Source organism: Balaenoptera physalus (assembly GCF_965194825.1).
Source record: "Balaenoptera physalus genome assembly, chromosome: 19".
NCBI lineage: Eukaryota > Metazoa > Chordata > Mammalia > Artiodactyla > Balaenopteridae > Balaenoptera > Balaenoptera physalus.
Window position 1 is genome coordinate 51,826,071 of NC_138900.1, and position 23,298 is coordinate 51,849,368.

General features: G+C 40.1%; 1 pseudogene across 1 annotated transcript in view; it reads right to left on the reverse strand.

The window, feature by feature from the left end:
- LOC309648069 (large ribosomal subunit protein uL30 pseudogene) overlaps positions 1-17,000 on the reverse strand; it is a 37,865-nt pseudogene extending 20,865 nt beyond the window's left edge. Inside the window, exon 1 of the transcript in view lies at positions 1-17,000. This exon is cut by the window's left edge and continues 20,865 nt beyond it. The product of the transcript in view is annotated as a large ribosomal subunit protein uL30 pseudogene (transcript).
- Between the last annotated feature and the right edge of the window lie 6,298 nt (positions 17,001-23,298).

The following is a 23,298-nucleotide window of genomic DNA, read 5'->3' on the forward strand; positions in this document are numbered from 1 at the left end:
TTGCCCATTATTCTATGGGTTATTCATCCATTTCCCAGATATTTATTACACAGCTACTATGTGCAAGGCACTGTTCTAGTCATTGGGGAAACAACAGTGAAAGAAACAGCAAGTGTCTATTGTTGTAAAAATTAAATGCAACCATGTCTGTAACACCCTTAATACAGTAGGTTCTGCCTCATACAAGACTATAGTAGGTCATCATCTGGTCATTCTTGGTGTAGTTGTATGTGTCTCTGTGCCAGGAACATTAGCTACTCTTTTGGGAGCAAGGTGTTTCTGGAATTTTTCTACGTTGAGTTGGCTAGCAATGACTTAGGTGTTCATGGACATGACTGTGAACCTCAAATAAATATATTTCTCTAAAGCCAAACTAAATGTAACCAGATCCACAAAATGCCGGTGGCCACTTGAGTGCCACCTGATGTGAGAGGAAGTGTAAAAAAATCAACATGAAAAGAGACAGTAGCCTTAATTGACTACCTAGCATATCTTATAAGAGTTTGCAAGTTTTGCAAACCGTACGCATCTTTGCCATGGTCTCTCCCAGGGTCTCATAGTTAATCTTCCTCTGGGTGGGATAGATACCAAGGGCTTGAATAGCATCACTTAGACCCCGTGTTCCGGTGGGAGTCTCGAAATACAATTTAGAAGTGAAAGTTCAAAATCACCAAGATTCTTGTTTCTCCTTCTTGCTACACAGAATTTTTGAATCCGGTGAGCACTGCCATGTTGCATCATAGTTGAGTATATGGTGTCATGGGTGACAAACAATCAGGCAGCTGTAGTCAGAATTACAGGTTTTATGGGACTAATCCCATTTCTTGCCCTGATTTCAATGTGTTTTCCATATGATCTGATAGAGGAGGACTGGGTTTTGTTTTCAAAATGATTCAGTTCATGGTCCAGCCTCAGAAGGCTAGTGTCCAAATGGATCCCAGGTCTGCCTCTTTCAGCTGGACCTCAGTCCCTCTCAACTTCTCTGTTTGCAAATGTTCCTGCCAAATAGGAGCTCTGAAAAAAGGAGGGACCTGTGGGCTTTTAAGGGTCTGTTCTTGTAGTTGTAGGGTGGAGAGGTTGTGCCTGTGGGGAGTGGAGAAAGGATTCTCGGTTAGGTGTTGGATTTGTATCAGAATAAGTGTGTCCTTTCAAGAAAGCACCACTTGGAACAAAACGTCACCACATCCTCACCTTTTACCAAGAGCAAACTGGCCACTTTGCGTTCTGCAGTTTGATGGCTGTTGAGCTACTTAGGTCTGAGCCAGAGGCTGGCGGGCTGTATGCAAAGTGCTGTGTAATTGTGCAGTTTTCTGTGGTCCGTCTTTGGAACAACGTCTCATAAAAATCTTAAGTGGCTATCACTTTTCATGGCTAATGAACTGAGGATCTGGGAATGAGATCCAGAGCCAGTTCTTGGGTTAAATCTTCCGAGCCTTCAACAAGGCTGTGTTTAGGAATTTGGGGGACAGGAGAGCCCGTACCCTCAGATGAAGGAAGATAAGCTCTGACCTTCCTCGCCAAGCCTGGAGACCTGCTTGAAGAGGGCACCAATGACCAATCAAGGTGGTTCATGAATATCAAAAGGCTTGTTTGGGCGTCAGTAACATATTGAGTGTAGTTGCCCCCTCTGTTTATTTTCCATGTGATTTCTTTCTCATTTTAAGAAAGAGAGACTCTTTCTGATTTTAAAAAATATTTCAAGTAAGAAGTATTTCCATTCACATGCTGATCAGTAACCAAATGGTGGAGGCCTCCAGTGAACAGCGAGGGAGGGCTGGGGGGTGGGGTGGAGGTGGGGGGGATCAGGAAACTTCTGGCACAAAGGAACAAAGTAGAGTGGGAACTGGTGGTCACTGGTAAAGGCCGGTGGTCTATTGAGAAGGGAATTTTAAGGCGGATTCCATTCCGTGATGCACACAAGTAGATAACCAAATAAATGAATCCATGTCTGCTTTCCCTTTATTCCACACTAAAGACAATGCCTGCACGTGTTTTAGGCCCCCTGAGGAGGATGACAGGGAGCTGGAACCCAGGTGTAACTGCATTAAAAATATTTCAAATAGGTCCCAACTTGATTTCCTTGTCTTTCATCTGGTTTTCTTTCTGGTATTGCAAATTTCCTTTCCCTCCTTTTATTTTTCTGCCAGTCTATGGTGCTTGCACTCATTTCCAGTGAAGGACATGAACATTCTTTCGTATGGCAAGGTGAAAATAATTTTATTTTCATCACTTCCCTCCCCTCCCCCCACCCTGAGCTTGTGATGGATTTACTTGAAAAAAAAATAATGATGGAGCTTCACAAACTGGCCTGACAGTTGTGATGCGGAGAGCGAGCCAGCTGAGTAGGGACAGTGAGGCATCTCTGTACCTATTATGGCAAAAATCGATAATGCTTTCTGTAAATTGCTCCTCCCAAAGGAGCCGAACAAATGCAGCAGACAGGGGAAGCCATCATTCTGTGTGAAGGCTCTGCACACTTGGACCAGTGCAATTATGAACAGGAGGGCGGTTCTGTCTGCGTGTGTGTGTGTGTGTGTGTGTGTGTGTGTGTGTTCAGAGTAAGAATTCTGGGGGAGGGGGGATCTTATTCATCATAAAAATTTAACTGTCTGCTTCTTCTCTCGGGAAGGTGCATCCTTCTATCTGCCCTTCCAATGTGGGAAACCCCATAGTCGAGTTACCCCAGTAAACCCTTTGGAAGTTGCAATGGATGGATTAAAGAGAATAGCCAGCCTATTTAATTGTTGATTTCCTGGCTGAGGACTTATTGTTCTGATGCTTTTCTGGAAACTCTCTTGTAAGGACTTTGGGAATTCCATACTGGATCTATGACTATAAACAATCTTGTATGTGTGGGCTGTTTTGAAATTTTCTTCGCTTTACAAATCTCTCATCTTAGTGATCTTTGAAAAGATAATATATTACAAGTTCCTTTAGGGACTGTTATTTTTCTATAATATTATGACTCCTGCCCATCCCACCCCACTCTACTCCTGAACTGCAGAAGGAAATGGGAGCCATTTCCATAATGATGATTCTTGCAGGCCACTGCTATATTAACTTTATTTCCTAGCAGGAGGACCCTAAAATTAACTAGACATGTCATGAGACAGTTGCTATTAAAAATAACAAAAGATGTCAGTAAAATAATTTTTCAGTTGATGTGTCAGGTTGGGGAAGTGGTGTACCTAGAATGCAAAGATTGTTGTTAAAATAACTAGCATCGAGAGGAAATGTGCTCTGTTGGAAAGACCACTGAATTCAGAGCCCAGAAGTCTTAGGTTTAAAGAACAGCTTTGCTACTTACTAACTTGACCCATAATGCATTTCAGTCCTGGTGTCTTCATCTATGAAATGAGGAAGGTGATGCCTCCTTATGCTCTGTCACAGGTTGTGAGAAAGTTGTATGAAAATCCATTGCCAAAATTAAAGTCATGAAGATGTACATTATTATTAGCTTAAAGAAGATAAGCAAGCTTAGGCCTGGGTGTACTTGAATGAAAAGGCCAAGTGGGTCTGTCCATGGTTATATGGTACCAGCATGCTTGATCTCATTTGGTCTTGGATCCGATTTATTAAAGTCAGTTTCCTATAGAACATGAGACTCTAGGAAACCTAGGTTTCAGCCCATGTTGGAACTGACAACGTATATGAGGGGAAAATAAAAGTTGGAGATACAAGTAGTTGGAATTTTATCTGACAAATGATCTGACAAGACCACATTTCCCATGTCATCCAGTTTAAGTCAAGCAGGTATTATAGATTGGGGGTTGACGCTCTATCCTTAAATAAGAGGTAGTTACAATTTTGTTGGGGAGAGAGGCAGCAGAGAAACAGAAGGCACTATTTGAAGGCAATGAAAGATTCTGAGAGAGAGAAGGAGACCTGGATTTTATCTGAGGGGATGAGACTGGCAGAGTTTTCGATGGTTTTGTTGTGTTGTTTACGTTAGTGGTAAGAGGACTAACGGGTTGGGTTGTGAGAGGAGCCCATGGGAGTCCGCAAGTAAGAAAGTAAAAAGCAGGGAAGGGCAGACGGTGAGACAAGGGGAAAAAAGGAGACTACAGAAGTACTAAAGTTTTAGAAATACGGGAAGTAGACACATTGGAAACATCCAAAATAATCACAATCATCATGACCCAAGGAAATAACCCTATAATGGTTGAAAACGTATTCCTGTTGATGGAGCAGTTGGGAATAGAAGGTTAACACGTGTGTTGACATGAGTTAGGCAGACATCTCCACATGATAAAACGTTTGAATGCACAGGCAGAAGGTGAGTCAGAAGGTGGGGTCATCCAGAGGGTACTTGAATGGATGGACACTTGGGGACATGATTTGAGAAAAAGAGTCACAAACACCCTGGGGAGAAGTAAAGCTAATGAAATCCTACCAGGTTGGTAAAACTCAAGATCTAGCCCATACCTAGGACATGAGCTGAGAGTTAGGTGCCGCCTGATCCATCACAGCTTAGACAGGAAGGTGTATCCTTTCAAAGGAAATGTTGTCTGATGTCTGCCCCCTGCTGGAAGCAGCTGCCTTGACTCCCAAAGGTGAGGGGGAGAGAGCAGAAAAAGAATTTCTGACCTATTAAAGTCAATACTCCCAGGATCCTAATGGATCCAAGTGCATCTGAATAGCATATTAAAATTACCCAAATTGTCTTTTAAAACCTACTGATGTGGGTCACCCAAGCAGCATGCTCCCAGCTGTTAATAATTAATACTGAGCATCCTGGGGAGGAATCACCGTGGATAATTGTAACTGGTAAGCATGAGTCTGGCAGCCCAGTGGGCTGTGGGTCGGAAAAGGGCAGCGAGGAAGGAATCATACATCAAGCTGGTGCCAGAGGTCAGGTATCGGTGGTCTGCTTCCTTTGGTTGAACTTATTCTTCTGATGGGAAAGCCTTCTAAACAAGGCTGTGAATTGGTTTTCATGCTCGCATTGACAGATTGGGAAAGCAGTTTGTTCTACCAAATTTAACAATGATATATCATTATCACAACTTTGGGGGAAATCTATAAAATCAATAAGTTTGTAGCCTGAACAGGATTTGTATTGCTTGCTTGCTGTGCTGGTGTCAAAGCGTGAGCATATGGATTGAGTCACAGCCTGAGATCAATGGAATTTGTGGACAGTGAGCTCAATAACAAGCCCTTCTGAAAAGAAATAGATGTAAAAAGCAAATTTACTAGAGTATAAAAAAAAAAAAACAACTAACTAATATTTTTTCCGCGCCTGGCTGTAAAGTGCTGTTTGGCTGCCTTTGGCTGCAGGTACTTTGAAAGCTGTCTAGGCTATGTGCTTGCAATGCTGAATGCTCCTGCGCTAGCTTCATGCATTGCATGTACAGTTGGGTGCTTCTATTTACGGGGTTTGTACCAGGAAACTCGCCAAGAATAAGAGGAGGGGGAAAAATAGCCTTTTATATTGTAAACTGAATAAAGAATAAAAACAGTCAGTGTGTCTGCTGGGGAAAGACCACGGTAGCTTTATTTACTTTGTGCTGGTAGGACTTGCTAATGGAGAAAAATAAAAAGGCATAATTAAATAGTTTAATGAATTCTCAGCTCTTTTGTTTGAGTGGGAGGGGAATGCATGTTCCAGAGAGGCCTCACAAAGAGCTTGGCTGGCAGTGAGTTAAAAGTAGGAAATCAGTTCTTTGAAGGCATTTTTATACTTCATTATCCCAGCATGTAAAATGACTTGTACTAAACGATTGAGGATTTTATTTTTCACTCTCTCTCTTTCTCTCCTTTTTCCTAAACAAAAGAGAGCATGGGGCGTCTGGTGTCCAATTCCCCTCCGGGTCCTGGAGCCGGGAGATGAGCCAGGCTGATCACCAGGCTGGTGGGCCAGTCCCTGCCCAGGAGCGGGGTCGAGGGCTCTGAACCACCGTGGAGCCCAGGGAGCAGGCAGCCAGCCGTCCACGTCCACTGTGCAGGAGTCCCGCGAGCTGGCATCCGCGGCCCCTAATCTCCCTTTCGTGGGGGAAAGCTCCTGCCTATTGATGGGCTGTGAATGGGGGGTGTCCTTTATGTTGTATTTTTTCTTAGCAGCCAAGATCACTTCTTCCCTCTTAGGGTGAAAACAAAGGGAAAAAAACTCCTGGGGAGATGAAGTAAAGTTCTGGGAACACCGACTCTGATTCTCAGCCCTGACCTGGTTTCCTTCTCTTCCATGAGAAGGATGTGATCGGGAGGGCAGGGCCTTTGGGGAGGCCAGCTGGCCACCAGCATCCAGCTGTTCCCAACTGGCCACCAGATCCTCACGCTCAAATCGGGCAGCTGGGCAGGGCGTGTGCTACCTACCCAGGCAGGTAGAAGATTGGGCCCAAGAAAGTTAATTTCAGACTGCAACTTGGGCAGGGGGTGGTGGAGGGCAGGAGATATCAGGGCTCTGGGTTTGAGGTGAGACTCTTCCTGATGACCCACAGAGGAGAAGGCCAAAAGGAGGGTAGCCTTTGACCCCTGAGGGAGTAGGGCAGCTCGGACTTTAAGCCACGAGGCATGGTGTGGTGGCTGAGGAGCCACCATGAGTGGCACCTCGCAGGATGAACCATGGGTTTTCTAGGACCCATTCTGACTGCTCTTCGTCCTGTCATGGCGCTTGTGTATAAAGAGAGTAAGCAGAATGTTTTTTTCACTAACTCTAGTATTTTAAGTGTTCGGCAGGTTCCTGCCTTCCCTCTGCTCTCCTCCACTCCCTTGCCGGCTGTTTGAGCACAGGTCTCCCCGAGGGTGTGGCCAAGGCCAGGTCTGCAGGGGATGTCCCTGCCACGTGGCAGCTGCCTGAGCACCCCTTCTATAGATTTGTTGTTATTTCTTCCTTCCAGCCCAAGTGAGGGGTCTCTCCCGAGCCTTCTGTGGCAGCACTTCTAAGGCAGTGGAAAAACAACCTGGCTGAGGTGGCTCTAGGTGACACACTGAATCCATCTTTGGAGGAGAAAGGCCCTCTTGGGTCTGAAAATAATTACTACTTCTTTCCGTCAGCCTTTTATTTTCTCCCTCCCTCTTTCTCTCGCTCTCTCTGCTGTGCTCACGTGTTAGACTTGCTTCCAAATCCAGGGCCCAGTCTTTTCCCAGCCCAGCAGTGTGCCCCGAAAACCCCTCAACAGTGTATTTCTGCACCCCTCAATTCAGCAGGCCGGTTCCTGGTGGCCTTTTTGCTCTGTCACCTTCAACATGTGAATCAGCTGCTAGCATCAGGGAATTTCCATTCAGTGCTTTGCCAGGTTCGGAGATTTGCGTTTACAAAGCCTCTCTATGCCTTTAAAGGGCTCACGTTTGCTTATAAACAACACTTGCTGTTTGTTTCTTGTTAAATTTTACCTCATAAACAAATATTACTATGTGAACCTCAGCCAGTAATTGTTAAATCCTGACTTTTTTTTCCATACCTATAATGCATCGACTGTAAACCTAAGATTTAAACTTTATAGGATGGCTTTCCTTCCCCCACCTCTCTGGAGAACTGGAGGTTTGCCTGGGTGGGGTGTTTGAAGTCACTGGACCCATCTTCATAAAAAATACCAGATAGAGGGTGGATCTGTGGGGTTGAATGCAGTTGAACACTCTGGTTAAGCAAACAAACCCCAAATGGACAAGCTCTGGGCTCTCTTGCCTTTTTTGATTCGAGTACTGAGGAGCCTGACAGAAATTATTTTCACAATTAGCCTTAACTTTTGGATTACAGCATTTCTTTCAGTATAATGACCAGGCTGTGTGGTAATTTACAGCCAGTCCCCGGCCTTGCTGAGTAGCAGGGAAATGCTGTGAAAGTGACTGTTAATATTGATCAATGAGGGCTAGAGAGAGTTGCAGACCCTCAGCACTGCCACTTAAAGTGGGCAGGAAACCCAAATTGACCAGTAATAAAGTGTTTGAGGTTGTACGAGGTGGCTCCTGGGGAAACTGCTGCTCCGAGAGGGAGGCTGGAGGAGAGAAACTGTCAATTACTCTTGTTTGATGCCTGGTTACTGAGCAGGACAGAGCGGTCTGGGGCCTGTGGCTGCCAGAGGATGAGAGGCAGACCCAGCCTGGATCTCTCTGGAAAGCCACAGAGAGGCTGGGTAGGAAGGGAGACACAAGGGCTCTCTTTACATTCCTTATGGGTCCAGAGGCCTGCAACTCACTGCTATCTTTCCCCAGGTTTCTTTCATTTTAGGGCAGGAAGTAAAATCTGAACTGTTGGCAATCTTTCCCCTACTTCTGTGCTGGACACTAGTGGTGGACGGGGTTTTGGTTTTGGTAATTATTGCAGTTTTATGGGTAAAAGACCAGAAATCTAAGAAGATAGATCTGGGAATGAAAATCAGCTTCTGTTATGGACTTTGAGCTTAAGTCTCATTTATGGTGATCACATTGTCATTACTGTTCTACAGATAATTAATAATAATAGCAGTGTGCACAGTGGTCCTCTGATTTCAGTGCTTAATGTATTAACTCATTCAATCCTAAAAACAACCCCACGGAGGGAGGTGCTACAGTTTTACCAAGGGAATAGTATATGACAGCGGTTTTGATAGGAATTCTACTACTTAGGAGAGATGAATTAGAACATTCTTGGGACGAGACCATGAGCCAGATGAACAAATGACCCACTAATTGTTCCTGGAGTAACAGACTTCCTTTAATGAACCTGTGATATGCGGCATCATCTGGGGTTTGTGTTGTTAACCTTCCAATGCAATGGGGTTTTGTTGCTTTCAATCAGCTGCATGTACTTAGTTGAGAGGTGAGTGATTTAGTTAAAGCTAAAATTGAGTAATCAACCAAAAGTAGATGATTGTAATCAATTTAGTTAGATAGAAAGGTCAAAAAGTATTGATAAAATGGAAACTGCAGTTACTCGTACAGTCATTCTACTTTTTCTGTGTCTGACTCAACGCCACTCAAGAGTCCTTTGTTAAGTTACAAATCTCATGTAAAACCATTTGGGAACTCTTCCAGTACAAGTAAATACTTTAAAAAAAATTATGAAATATTTCACATGTACAGATAAAAGTATAGAGACTAATAGCTATTTCAACCACCCAGCTTTGTCAAATCTGAACATTTTGCCGCATTTGTTTCAGACCACTTTTTCCAACTTACAAAACATTTTGAGTCCATTTGAAGCCTTTTGTGTGTGCCTCTCCTTGATCTCATTTCTCTCTTTTGCCCTTCCCTGCCCCCAAGAATTAACCATTCTCCTGAATTTGGTATTTTCTTTGGTTTGCTCACATGGATGCCACCAAAAATGGCGTACAGTTTTGTTTGCTTGATTTTTAACTTTACATCAATGTTATCAAACTGTATATGTCTGTTTGCAACTCGCTTTTTTTCACTCATTAAATTTTTAAGATGTCTTCACGTTGATATGTTTAGCACTTTAACTACTGTAGAATATTACAAAGGCTTCTTTCTAAGTCAATTCACCGTCATCTCTCCAGAGTGTGGGCAGACATGTTTCCATCGGCTCTGAGCAAAGGGGTCACTCTGGATAGAGTAGTTATAGCTCAAATCATGAGGAAAAGACAAATACCAAGACAGTTAGGCAGAAAAGGGTTTTTAAAAAATCAGCTTGACAACTTCAAATAAGTTGAATTAAAGTTTTTTAAAAAATCTAATTAATTCAGTACACGGTGAATTGTATAATAAAGTATATTGGTTGCTGAGTTAGGTTTTTAACCCCCGGTTCAGTCTTATCCAGCTTATTTGGATTGGAATGGACACAACATATTAATTCAACAAATATTAAACTCCTACTATGTGCAATGTACTGTGCTAGGTGCCCAGGGGCAAAAGAAATTAGTAAAGTGAGAATAGCAGAAGACAAGTAACTAAAACAGTCAGAATGAGCACCATAAAGGTGGTACGACAAGGCTTGTGTTCTGGGGCCAGCAAGCAGTTTCGTTTTTCAGATCTTCTAGGGTGTGAAGGAGAATGGGCGGAGTAGGGCTACAATGGGAGACTAGACTAAACTACAGGGGGACTTTTCTACTCTTTAAAGGTCTTTCCTTTGTAGCTATGGTAGTGCTCTTTAAGGCATGCAGGAAAGATTACTACAAAAGTGATTTCTAGGTGCCTTGGAACCAGAAGAGACTGGAAGCTGTGAGTCCACTTAGAAGGCATTGGGAAGAGTCTCCGTGAGATATGACTTGGGTCTGGACCATTATACTGTCAAAGGAAACATGACAAGCAGTTGAGAGGAACCTTTTTTGGGGGCTGAATGTATAGGACAGCTGATTGGATATGGGTTCAAGAGAGAGTTGGAACTTGAGGGTCCGAGGCAGGATTTCTAGGGGAAGAACAGTTCCTCAACAGAAACGGGGACAGCAGGATGGTTCATGATTTGTGGAATGGGGAGAGGAAAGTGAACGGAATTGTTTAGGACACACTCAATTTTAGATCACAAGGCAGGACAGCTCAGTGAAGAGTGTGGCCCAGTGTCCGTCTGCTGGCATCTGCTTTGTCTGGCCTCTGGGGTCCGCTTCGCTGCCCACACCCCAGACTGGAAGTATGAGGGATATGAATCCCCACTAAGTGCATCCTTCAACCAGTGACTGAGGGGAATTTGTGCGATGGTGGGTTGGATTTGGCTCATACTGGCTTGCAAGACCTGATGGCTAAATTTTCTGGAATTTTGTGAGTCAGTTGTTAAACATTAGCTGTTATTAAAAATTAAATTACATACACTTAACAATTAAGTAAATTATATTAAAAGTATAGGTAATCAACAATTACTTCCTAATTACTTTCCTGCATTTTACAATTCCCCCTGCTATTGTCTTTTGTACCTAGAAGTCGGCAGTGCTATGTATATATAGCAGTGGCTGCTATGGTTCATTTCCCAGCTCCATGTTCAATGATCTTATGTTGGTAGCTAGAAATCAGCCATGATGGGAGAATTTACACCATGGAAACTGGCAAATGTTGCAAATCAGGGATCACTCAACCCCACTCTCACTCCTGCTGGAGAACTTGTTGTTAAAGATTTTCCAGCACATTACTGAGAAGGTAAAAAAATACTCAAGCTCCTTTACCCTTCAGATGGGACAGCTCTGAGGTGCAGATCTACACAGGCTGAGTTCCCCAGCAGGATTCAAGTCCAGTTTCTCATTGGTAACTTGCTTGATGACATATCATTTTTGGCTGCTTTGCCCTCTCTGTCTCCCCATTCTACTTCCTTCCCAATAATTCTTGGATCACTTTTAAAATAAACTATTTAAAATGAAATCCTTGTTTCAAGCTATGCTTCTGGGACAACCAAAACCAAGGCAAATGACAAGAATGGTTCCTCCTTCTGATGAGGGTAAATGACAAGGTAGGTCAGCAGTTGCCTGTGACCTAGTGGGCGGCAGCACCCTGGCATGTGGAGGACATGCTCTGTGGATGACCCACTGGGGATTAGCACCAATAGGGTTTGTTTTTCTCTGTGACTGCTAGTAGGAGGCACATTTGCTTGTGCTCACTTCACATTTTATAGGTATTTATCACTTGTGGCATGATCTTAATCCCACTGAGTACTTTTAAACATAGGAGGAAGTGATCAGAATTAGCCAGTGAAGATAGAATTGGCTTGTTTGGTAGGGCCACCTAATGTTCAGTTTTCATCTTGCTTTTTATTTTCCTACTCTTGACTCACTCACTCTGCCTTCTTTCAACTGGGGTCCTTTGAAAACTTACCACAGTGAAGCAGAAAATTTTTAGTGCATCTTAAACCTGAAGATTGCCTTTCGGTGCTTTCCTCTCCATCTACCTGTGTGTCCACCTTAATGTACTTTTGTTTAGTTATTGGAATGTCAGTCCACTCCAATGTCTGCCCTGAACCTCTTAGGACTCTTAAATCTTTTGTCCTCATGAAATGATGCAGGTAACCACAGTCCACCAATCTCCGCACACTTCTTTATTACTAGTTCGTTATGGATACCGTTTCATGGCTCTCTCTGCTACTGCTATTGGAAATTATAGACCTTTTTTCTATAAACTTCCCCCTTCCCCTCCCACATCAGTTTTTCTGCTTTCTCCTGCATTCTGGATTTCAATTCCTATTTGAACCCACAGAACCTAGTTTTAATCTTATTGGCTAATTAATATATATCTTTAAAAAAAAAAAGACTATTTTTCTTCCTTAGGTGGGTTGTTATTTTTAATGATTGCTTTAATGGTAGTTGAGGATGTCCCTGCCTAGGGAGGCCCTTTCTTTCTGTCCATAATGAGGCATAAGTCATTGCAATGTGCTGAGATTTATGGTGGGATGGGGGTGGGAGGAAGCACCTTTTCAATTTATTACATCTTAAATGAACTCCCAAAGCAAGAACAGAACAAAACAAAACAAAAGGGCAGTAAAGCCCTGTGTACTGTTTAGTCTGATGTTTACTGAGCTGTATAGAGGTTTGCTGACTAGTCTGGAATTGGTAGGCAAGACTTAGCATTTCATCTGAGTCGTTCTTTTGTATTCTGTTTACCCTTAGCTCTTTATCCTTCCGCACCATCGCCAGCATCACTACCTCCACCTCCTCTACCAAGTAATCCGAACGTTGCCTCACATAATTCTATCCATGTCATTAGATAGTTATGATGGTTCATTTCATCATATCTTGAATTTTTTTAGGGAGAGAAACAAAGTGAAAGAGGGACCTCTTTATTTCATACAGGTAGACACAGAGGACTAAGCACTTAGATATATGACCTCGAGGACATTTGTAATTTAATAAAACCCTTCATCTTGCCTCTTTTTTTTGTGAAAAGGTAGTAGAATACGTGATTCAGTTTTCCACTAAAATGCCACTTAATTTCATCCAAGAGATCTGCCCCGTGAATTCTGCGCTGTCCCATCTTTTCAGGTCACATCATAGAAAGAATCTCCCACCAATACAACTGACTTTTCACCTGCGCTGTTGAAGTGCATTGTGCAGGGGCCGGTACCTGCACATGTGGGAAGGTTGTGATTTCTTGGGCATCAACTGAATGCAGTTTATGTTCCTACTATTAGAGGTTAGAGAGCAGGTCAGTTTTGAGGAGGGTTCAGTACACCTACTGTTACCTTTTCTTTTCTCTTGGTTTACCTCTTTGTGAATTCTAGGAGAGGGAAAACCCCACCATTCAGCACAGTTTTGAAATATTGCTGGGGAGGCCAAGTTGTTTTTCGTATGTATCCCATCCAGGCTCTGTGATGCTGCCAACAAAGTGTCCCCGAGAAGCCCTTTCTCTGTGCTACGTCCTAACACCCTGCTTCAGGACACTTTCACTTGGCCACTTTGGTTCATCCTCCTTTCTCGTTTTTTGCAGCCCTTCCCCACCCAAAGCCTCCTACTGCGACTGTGGTGAGAGGGTGCGATTTTCATTACCCCAACACTAAAGCAGACTCGGAACTTAAAGACATTGTTGCTCACGGCCACATTGCTCTCTCTGCTTCCTTGACTTTGGAAGTGAGGCATTTCATTTCTAAAAATGGTTTGAAGACTATATAAATGTGTTTCACACAATACAAAACACCAGCCGTATATAGATTGTAATTTTTTTTTTTTTTTTTATTAAAAACCCTTTGCTTCTTTCTTCTTGCTTCTCTTGATAGGTGCAGTGATAGAAAGCTCCCACATACCTAAGACTTCCTTTTTTTTTTTTTAGACTCAAACTTCAGAGTATTTTCAATATCTGCAACATTATCTTTTGAATAATAATTACCTCTTATATTAAATTATAAGACAGCAGGATTCAGGATTAGATCTCCCCATATTATTCTAGTGAAGGAAATTATGACAGGGGTCATTTTTTAGAATTATGTAGCAGGGTAAAAGGTCCTAGGCAGCATTAGAAGGCAAAGGCATTTATAATTAAATTGTAATTTAGGCCAGTGATTTATCGTTTTCTCAATGAAAAATTTGGTGCTGCCGAGAGATTCTAAGAGAAACTTTAGTGAGATACAACTTAATGAAATAATAAAAAGAAAAATTATTCTGGAATAGATTGTATTACAGTGGCGGAAAAATTGCAGCCTGCCTTCTGTGGGTATTTTCATTATCAATCCTATTTTTCAAGGATTTCTAATTGAACTCTCATTTTCTTTTCAGGATAAAACATGGCCTGGGAATTTTGAATTTTATATCCAGACAATTTTTGAAGACTTTGAAAATATAATTAAAAATCTTTGTTTCTGATTTTCAAGTTCACAATTACATTTGGAAACATTTGCCAGTTTGCTTAAAAGTTATTCAAATTGATGAAGTAACAACGTTTTTAAAAACCCTGATTTATTTATTTTGGACTAATAGGTGATTTTCTTTTGTTCCTTTATCGTGGAGGCTTATGTCCACAAAGGTGGTACTCCAGTATTTGTGTGTTATTTTTCTTTCTATCTACAATTCTGCATCTCCTGTGGGTGAGATAGGAGATCTGATCTATGGGACAGATACACACAAACCAAAAGGGAGGCTGCAGAATATGAATCATTCTTCTATTGTAAAATGAAAAAGTGAGGGAAGGTTTAAAAGTAAAAGAGTAGAGTCCTTTGCTAAAAAAGACTTTCACAAGCAACATGAAGTCGGTGATTTTTACAAAAGTAGTTGTGATGGAAGGTTTGGCTCACGAGAAGGCCAATTCAATTAGTGTTTTGAGCTGAGAGATTAAACAGTTGAAGTATGAAAAAAAATAAAAGTACATCTTGCATTTGTTGTGTGATACTTGAATTTATTACAATTCAAATTGTTCACTTATTGCTATATTTTAATTGCCTCCATAGAACCTTGATTGCTTTAATGATTTTGGTGATGGTTCTGTAAAAATAATCATGCTAATAAACTTTTAATGGCATGTGTTTTAAGTAAGTGGTTGAAAATGGTCTAAATATCTGTTTATCCAATAGTCTGTAATAGCTTCTTCACTGAACGCCTGATCTACTTGGTAAATAATCTGTGTTTCAAAAAATGCACTGTGTATTTACATAATAGACTTCAGGTGTATTAAGAAAACAATGTATATTCTACATATTGTTTAGATATCTTATTTAACAGCAGAAATCGTTGCCATTCATTGAGTAAAGACTGTGCACTTGAGGAATTACCTAAAGACATGGTTATATGAAAGATCATAATGTCTTGCAAGAACCTATTAAGGTTTATCTTGTCTCTGATCACATAAGTATTGTCTTTTTTACTTCTTAAACATATATGGCAGGCTTTGAGATGAAACTTTTAGGGAGAGCAGAACCCTCAAAAAACACTAACTTTTCGGAAGAGAGGAATGCTTTTTAATTTTCAGTACATGCTTTGTAATGATGTCCTTCTGAATAGTCTTTCAGGATTTTAACCTGAAGTTTCTAATCCTATGGTCTTTCTCTGTTTTTCAAACTTGAGGCAGGATTGACGTGGTATGGTGGCCCTGACATTGCTATACAGGCAAAGCCCAGTGGTGATTAAAAGTACAGGAAAGTGGCGTGACCTTGGGCAAGTGACTGAATAGGAATAATAATAGGATCTGCCTCATGGGGTTGTAGAGCATGTTAAATGAGTTAATACAACAAAGCACTTACAGTGTTTGGCATATAGTAAATACGTAATACATTCTAGCTGGTATGTCTGTTTACGTGTAATTATAGAGCATGACCGTTTTCACTAGACAGATGTTGACAAAAATACTCTATTAAAGGCCTGTAATAAAAACTTGGCAATCTAAATTTTGACCTACATATGAAAAGCTTTTGAAAGTGAAGCCAGTAAAGAAACATAAACCACTAGGGGAAGTGACTGATACAGCAGACAATCCACAAAACATAGCCCTTTTATTCATGTGAAATATGTTAATCTGTCATTTTATATTCAACTCTCATGTCTTTCTTTTTTTTTTTTTACTTTTTATTTTCAAGTAATTTTAGACTTAAAGAAAAGTTGCGAAACAGGAGAGAAATTTTCCATATACCCATCACTCAGCCTCCCCTAATGTTAACATCTTGCATAACCTTGGTACCGCTGTTGAAACGAAGAAATAATTGTCAATAGAATACATTTAACTAAACTTAACACTTTATTTGGATTTCACTGGTTTTTCAACTTGTGTCCTCTTTCTGCTCCAGGACCCAGTTGAGGACCACACACTGCATTTAGTTGTCATGTCTCTCTAGACTCCTCCAATCTGTGACAGTTCCTCAGTCTTTCTTTGACTTTCATGACTTTGGCAGTTTTGAAGAGTACTGGTTAGGTATTTCATAGAATGTTCCTCAATCTGAGGTTTTCTGATGTTTTGTCGTCATTAGATTTAGGTTGTACAGTTTTGGCAAGAATACCACAGAGGTGATGCACCCTTCTTAGTCCACCATATCATGGGATATGTGACATTGATATGTCATTACTGATGATGTTAACTTTGGTTACTTGGTTAAGATGGTAACTGCTGGCTTTCTTCCCTGCAAAGTTACTATTTTTCCCTTGGTGATAGTAAGAAAAATATCTTGAGGGAGCTGCCTTGAGATTATCCAAATATCCTTTTGTTTTTTCTCAACTTTTCACCTACTAATTTAGCATCCATTAATGGATCTTACCTGCAACAACTATTACTGTGGTGTTCTAATGGAGATTTTCTGTTTTCCTTATTTTTTCTATATTGAATAATTGGAATTCTTCTGAAAATAAGAGCTATCCTTTCTCCACTATTTTTTATTTTTTCATTTATTTATTTATATCAAAATGAAGTCATGGATATTTATTTTATTCTATAGATTATAACCCAATACTACTGTTAAAATTTTTTTTTTTTCCTCAAATTATTCCAGTTTTGGCCACTGGGAGCTGTTTCAGGTTGGCTTCCATGTTCTCTTAACATACCCCAATCTTATTTTAGGACTGTCTTACTCTCTGGCACCACAAGACATTCCATACTCCTCTTGGATTTAAGAAGCCCTGGTCCCTTCTATTGGATGGTGGTATTTAGATATCAAGATCTAGATCCCAAGTGTGCTCACTGCTGCTGTAGTGTCATTGCTTCTAGGTCATCTCAGGAAGTGCAGCATGGAAATATATGTGTGTATACTAAGGCATGCACATAACCACATCTACATTTGTTTATGGATTCTTAAGTGACTTGAAATTATTGTTTTTGTTTTTTAATAACACAGAAGAAAAGTGATGAAAGCTTTTCAGGAAGACAATTAGTATGTTTGCAAGGTAGAAAAATAAAGTTGGAAAATTTAAAAGCTGGGATTTAGCACATATCCAGGTTAGGAATGTGACTCCATCATAGAGTTTTAGACAAAGTCTTCATTCTTTGGCATGTGAAACATAACAGGAACTTTCTCACAATCCTTCCACATCCATGACTTGGGGACATGGTGATTACTACCTTGAATTCCATTCTCAGGTATTTGGCCTCTTGGGAACAATGTCAAATTATTTATATAAAATATAAGTAATTGGGAGGATATTTTAATAGTTGGGTGACAGTTTAATGTTTATATAGTCATCCATCGGTTTCTTCAGGGGATTGGTTCCAGGGCCCTTCCTCGGATACCAAAATCCGTGAATGCTCAAGTTGCTTATATAAAATGACATAGTATTTGCTTATAGCCTATGCATTTTAAAGTATGTTCTTAGATACTTTAAATCATCTCTAGATTACTTATAATACCTAGTACATTGTAAATACTATGTAAATAGTTGCTGGTGTGTGGCAAATTCAAGTTGCGCTTTTTGGAACTTTGTGGAATTCTTTTTCCCCTGGATGTATTTGATCTGCAGTTGGTTGAATCTGTGGATGGGGAACCTGTAAATGCAGAACCGAGGATATGGAGGGCTGACTGTATGTGCTAAACAAAACATTTTGCATTTGTGTTTTGAAACAATGGTTCTTTTCTGTTCAAATATACCTGAAATTGTGAAGAAAATCAACAATTTCCAAAGCTTCTAACACCCCCGTACCTCATGACGTTTACATAATCTCTACTTTCCTGATCATTTCTTAGTGTTTAAATGAAAAAGTTAAATTCAGAAATAGACATTTTTCTAACCCACAGAATAATTCCGTCTTGCAATACCAGAAATAAGTGATCTCAGAATTGGTTTTTCTAAGAGTTAATTCAATTAAGATAGATTTTTTCCATTCCTTATTTCTCCAACAAAATTTTTATAAATAATTAAACCCTCCTTTTCTTCTACCTGTTTTTCTTTTCTCTCTTTTTTTCATTAACTGTTGTGTCCCTTTTTGGTGGTCCATAGGAAAATTGCTGCTATTAGAATTAATTGCTACATGCTAGATATAATGGTCACTATTGATTATTGTACAATTTAAGCTTGGAGTTTATCAACACTTTATTCCTACCTTACAACTTATGTTTAAATAGTCTTCATTATTTCCAGAAGTGTCTGGAAATATTGAAGATATGAAAGCTACAAGTCAAATGGACATATGGAAATTAAGGAAGGACTTTTCTGTGGGATTGCTGTGGGAGAAGGTAAGTGTCTAGAGAATAAATCAGACCTCTATTTACTATGTTCACCAACCTGATGGTTTTGATAAGGCTGACATTACACACAAACCCACACAAAGGGAAGCAATGAATTTAGAGCTGAGCAATATACTACATCCAGTTCCTGTTGGTTTGTCTTAACCAAATTGTATGAGGAGTTTTCCAGGCTGGATAGTTGATAAGAGTTATAGATAGCTTAGCATATCTTTTACCAATGACTCTTTAATCAGAATTTTGGACTCATTTTACTGTTGCCTCATCTAACGTCAATCCCAACAGCCACCATGGAAGTGGCAAGTGTCCAGTGTTAACTTCAGAAAGAATCTCAAAATGCTACTCCTTATTTCAACCTCTTTTACAAGTTGAAAGTCAAATTAGTTGCTATGGCAGAGCTTGATTGGCCCCACCTATACCCTATGGGCACTTACCTCTTGACATGGAAGGCTGCTTATTGAGAGCAGCTGTGACTCTGCCAGAGGATCGTTTTTCTGATTGCATGGCCACCTTGGCCAGCATCTAGGGCAAGCCAAAATTGCCAGAGAGTTGATGCCGCCAAAGGCAACTATCAACCAATGACAAATGACGGTTTGGTGGATACACCCTATGTCTTCCCTTGGTTAGAATAACTCTGGGGCATGTAATACATTATCTCCCAGACCCCTAGTGGGTTTAAGCTCCAATTGCCCACTAACTCAATAATGCACCCTTGTTGACCTCCTACCCTTCTATGTCTCATGCGTACTGGTTTTTCCCCAGATAACTTCCCAAATACACTACTTGAATTATTATCCTTGTCCCAAGGTCTGCCTTTGGGAGAACATAAACTACAGCCAGACCAAGTTTGAGTTATCTCTTAGCATAATAGAATTTCCAAATCCCTTACTTCCTCTCCTTTACTGCTCCTGTATGTTTACCTTGTTCCTCTGACCCCTTGTCTGATGGATTTCTTCCTGGAGAGCTTGGGAATGAGCAGGTGAGCAGAATAGAAGGCAGTGGGGATGCTGAGACAAATGGGTATCATAGAATCAGGGCAGGGAAGAGGAATCAGGCATTTATTGAGCACCTGCTGTGACCCAGGCACTGTACTGTATTACGTGCTTTACAAAGGTTATTTCATCTCATTCTCTTGCCAACCCTGAAAGGGCAGACATCTATGACTCTTTTGTAATCACGTGTGTAAATAGCAGTAATAAGGCAGAGTTGTTTGTCTGAACAAGTCATCCTCCCCTCTTGTAGTTGCTGGCTATGCCATGGACCTGAACTTCCTCAGCTGACTGAAATACTTGGCTTTTCTAACTCTTGGGTCAATCATGGCTGTTTTTTCCACTGGTCAGTAAATGGCCTAATCATCTGTGGCCTTTTGCTTCATATTTGTCACTGTCAAGTTGGCTTTGTATTTTGGAAAGCTTCCAGCATTCATTATCATAATGATAAAAGGAGAAATGCAGTAGACGCTTGGGCTGATTTCCATTGAGAGATGTTCATATTCCCAGCACAACAACTTGGAAAGCTGCTCAGAGGGGCCGTTCTTGCTCTCAGAATTTATCCCTTCAAAACCAAAAGAACCTGCAAACCTATGTATTAAAAAAAATGTTCATGGTTATTTGAGTCTGCAGAATTAGAGCCGTCACCTTGTCCAGAATTAGCCCACAAGATAGACAGGGTTGATGGCAGAACTCACTTTAATACTAATTTACTTATAATTTTCTTTTATTTCTTCTCATCTTGGGAGCCATACCTAGGTGTTTTGTAATCAGTCATGAGCCATGCAAACTCACTGGTTGCTTCCTTTAGTAGGTGTAAGATAAGCAAAGGAATTCTAAGAAAATCTTCTCATAAATGGAAGACAGGCATTTTATTTTGTATGTTGTAGTTGGGATCCTCTGAAGTGAAGAGCCTTTTGTACTGACTTGCAGGGCTGTCCTCTATGTGACTCTAAGAGCCCAAGTTTGTGCTTATTAGACAGAGGCCAGTGTGGCCTTTACAAGGAGGAAAGAGCTTGACTTTCATCTTAGCCTTTATAGTGCAGGGTGTAGGTTGGTCTATATTCTCACTTGTCATTTTCTTGCCTGCTATGGTGTTGGGAGCTCTCCAGGAACTCTTCGTGATACAGCTAAAACACAAATGTCTTGAGAAGCCCTAATCTGAAGTGAATCTTCTATAAATAATAAACAGCAAATAGGCTCCATTTAGTTATATTAACCTCCAAATAGGTCAGGCGCATTGTTTAAAAATGCAAACATCACAATAAAACAGATTCCCTAGATGCAGAATTTGATGTGTATGTGCAGATTTTCTGGACGTGGTACAGGAAAAAATAGCCCACACCTATGCTTTACTACTTAAAATATTTATGTATTAGCTCTGAAAAGTGCTACTTTTGAAATGCTGTTTATTATAAGCTGATAGAACTCAAGGCCTCTCTGTCCTCGTCGAAGTCCTTCTCATCTTTGCTGACTGCTGAGTAGTTACTGCTAACTTTACTTTCTGAGACCTGTGGAGTCCTCAAGTGAATTGTAACTCTTGCCAAATTTTTTGTGATTTCTTGCTGAACAACTTGGCATTCATCTGCGATACTCTTTTAATTTTTTCAATGGGTCTAATTTCACATGTTAAGAATCTTATTGTTTGCCAGCCAAAATAAAACGGTATAGTTCAAAACTATTTATACAATTCAAAACATTTTTTCACGCGGAGCTCATTCTACTTGCCTTTCTGCCTCTGTCGTATGTTAACTTCATTTCTTTCATGCCAGGAATAATTAGACAATTAAGTGCTGATGCTCTGCAAATGAAATGGCATATTTTCATTGAAATTCTCACTACAAAAATACCTAGTCTTATTCTCATTCCCCCTTAAAATCAGATGTGTAAAGTGTTCCATTGCAAACTCTAACGTATAGATCCCAAAGTATTTGCACTTGGATAAAGATATGACACTGTAATTCAACTGAGGAATGGCAGTAATTACTTTTTTCCTGGGAAGAGTAATTCTTGCAATTAAAAATATACAGAGATTGGGTGAGACATTTCTGTACTTCCCAATTTGCTTATGGTTCAGCCATTACCCATGTCAGTCTATAATTCTGGTGTAATGATTTCAAGAGTAAATAAAGCTGCATGATGTCTCACACTGTGTGTGTGTGTGTGTGTGTATATATATATATGTGTGTGTGTGTGTGTGTGTGTGTGTGTGTGTGTGTGTGTGTGTGTATATATATATATATATATATATATATATATATATATATATATATATAGTAGGGGGAGAGAGAGAGGGAGAGAAGGGACCTTCATAACTGTGTTAAAATCTCCTGATCCTTTAAAACAATTTACCTCCTTTAAATCTTCCTTTAATTCCTTTCCTTCTCCTCTGAACACCCTAGAATTGTCATAATTAAGAGATGATATAGAAGCCCAGTTTACTTGGGATCTGGCTATACATCTGGCTGGATTCATTCATATAAAAGGGATGTAATGCAACTCCCAGCCTGATCCACCAGGTCACCTCTGTAGTTTCCCACTTGAAGATTGCACTGATCTCTAGTAATGTCTTAAAAAATGAAACCCTTCAAGTTTTAGGATAGTTGCTCCCTCCTGTCCCCCACCCATGTCTACCACACACACTGTCACTTCCACCACACTCTCTTCATTAGACGCGAGTCAATAAGTCCAGCCCACACTTAAAAGAGGAGAATTAAGTTTTACTTCGTGAAGGGAGGAATGTTAAATAAGTTGTGGACATATTTTGAAACCACCAGAATCCTGGAGAAGGATTTCAGACAAAGGAGTGACATGGATCTTCAGTAGAAAAAGGTTGGTCTAAAAATAGAGTGCAGAGTATGCTGATATAAGAGGCTGGGTTATTTGATCAGAATCTCCTTTACCCACGAAACCAGAAAACCTATTAAGGCAGGGACCACATTACCATTGATTCCCCAGCACTTCAGATCCTTACATGTAAGAGATGCTCCTTAAATATTTTTAGAATGACTGAATCAATGAATCACTAACTCAGTAAATGAAAAGTTAATGAAGAATGAGTGACTTGATTACATAACTTGCGAGAAAGTATGTCAAAATGGTAAAGAAGACACTCTCTGGAATCATAATTCCTGGGTTCAAATCCAGGCCCCACCACATACCAGGTACATTTCTTGGGAAGTTGTTTAATCTTTCCAAGCCTCATTGTAAAAATGGGAATATTAATAGAAGCTATCCTATAGAGTTATTATAAGGATTACGTGATAATGACTATTAGGTATAGTATTTGGTACATAATGAACACTTAATAAATGTTAGCTATTATAACTATTGTTAATACTCAAGTTTTCTAGCTATTAAATTGTAGAGCCAGGATTTGAATTCATATCTGTCTTATTTGAAAGCTTGTAGTCCTATCTTTTGTACCTTCAAGATTGGAGGTATCATTACTCTTTCATGTTATTACAAAATATTGAGTATAGTTCCCTGTGCTATGCAAGTAGGTCCTGTTGTTTATCTATTTTATATATAGTAATGTGTATATGTTAATCCCAAACTCCTAATTTATCCCTCTCCCCCTTTCCCCTGTGGTAACCATATATTTTTTTCTGTGTCTGTGGGTCTATTTATGTTTTATATATAAGTTCATTTGTATCATTTTTTTTTAGATTCCACATATAAGCAAATCCACATATTAAAAACTGAATCACTTTGCTGCATACTTGAAACTAACACAGTATTGTAATCAACTATACTTCAATAAAAATATTACTCTTTCATGGGTATTAATATTTAAACTCATTTGGCCTCTTCAGTCAATATTTTGATAGAAGTTCTATAGTACTTGACTTTTAACAAAGTCTTGGGCTTTTTTAT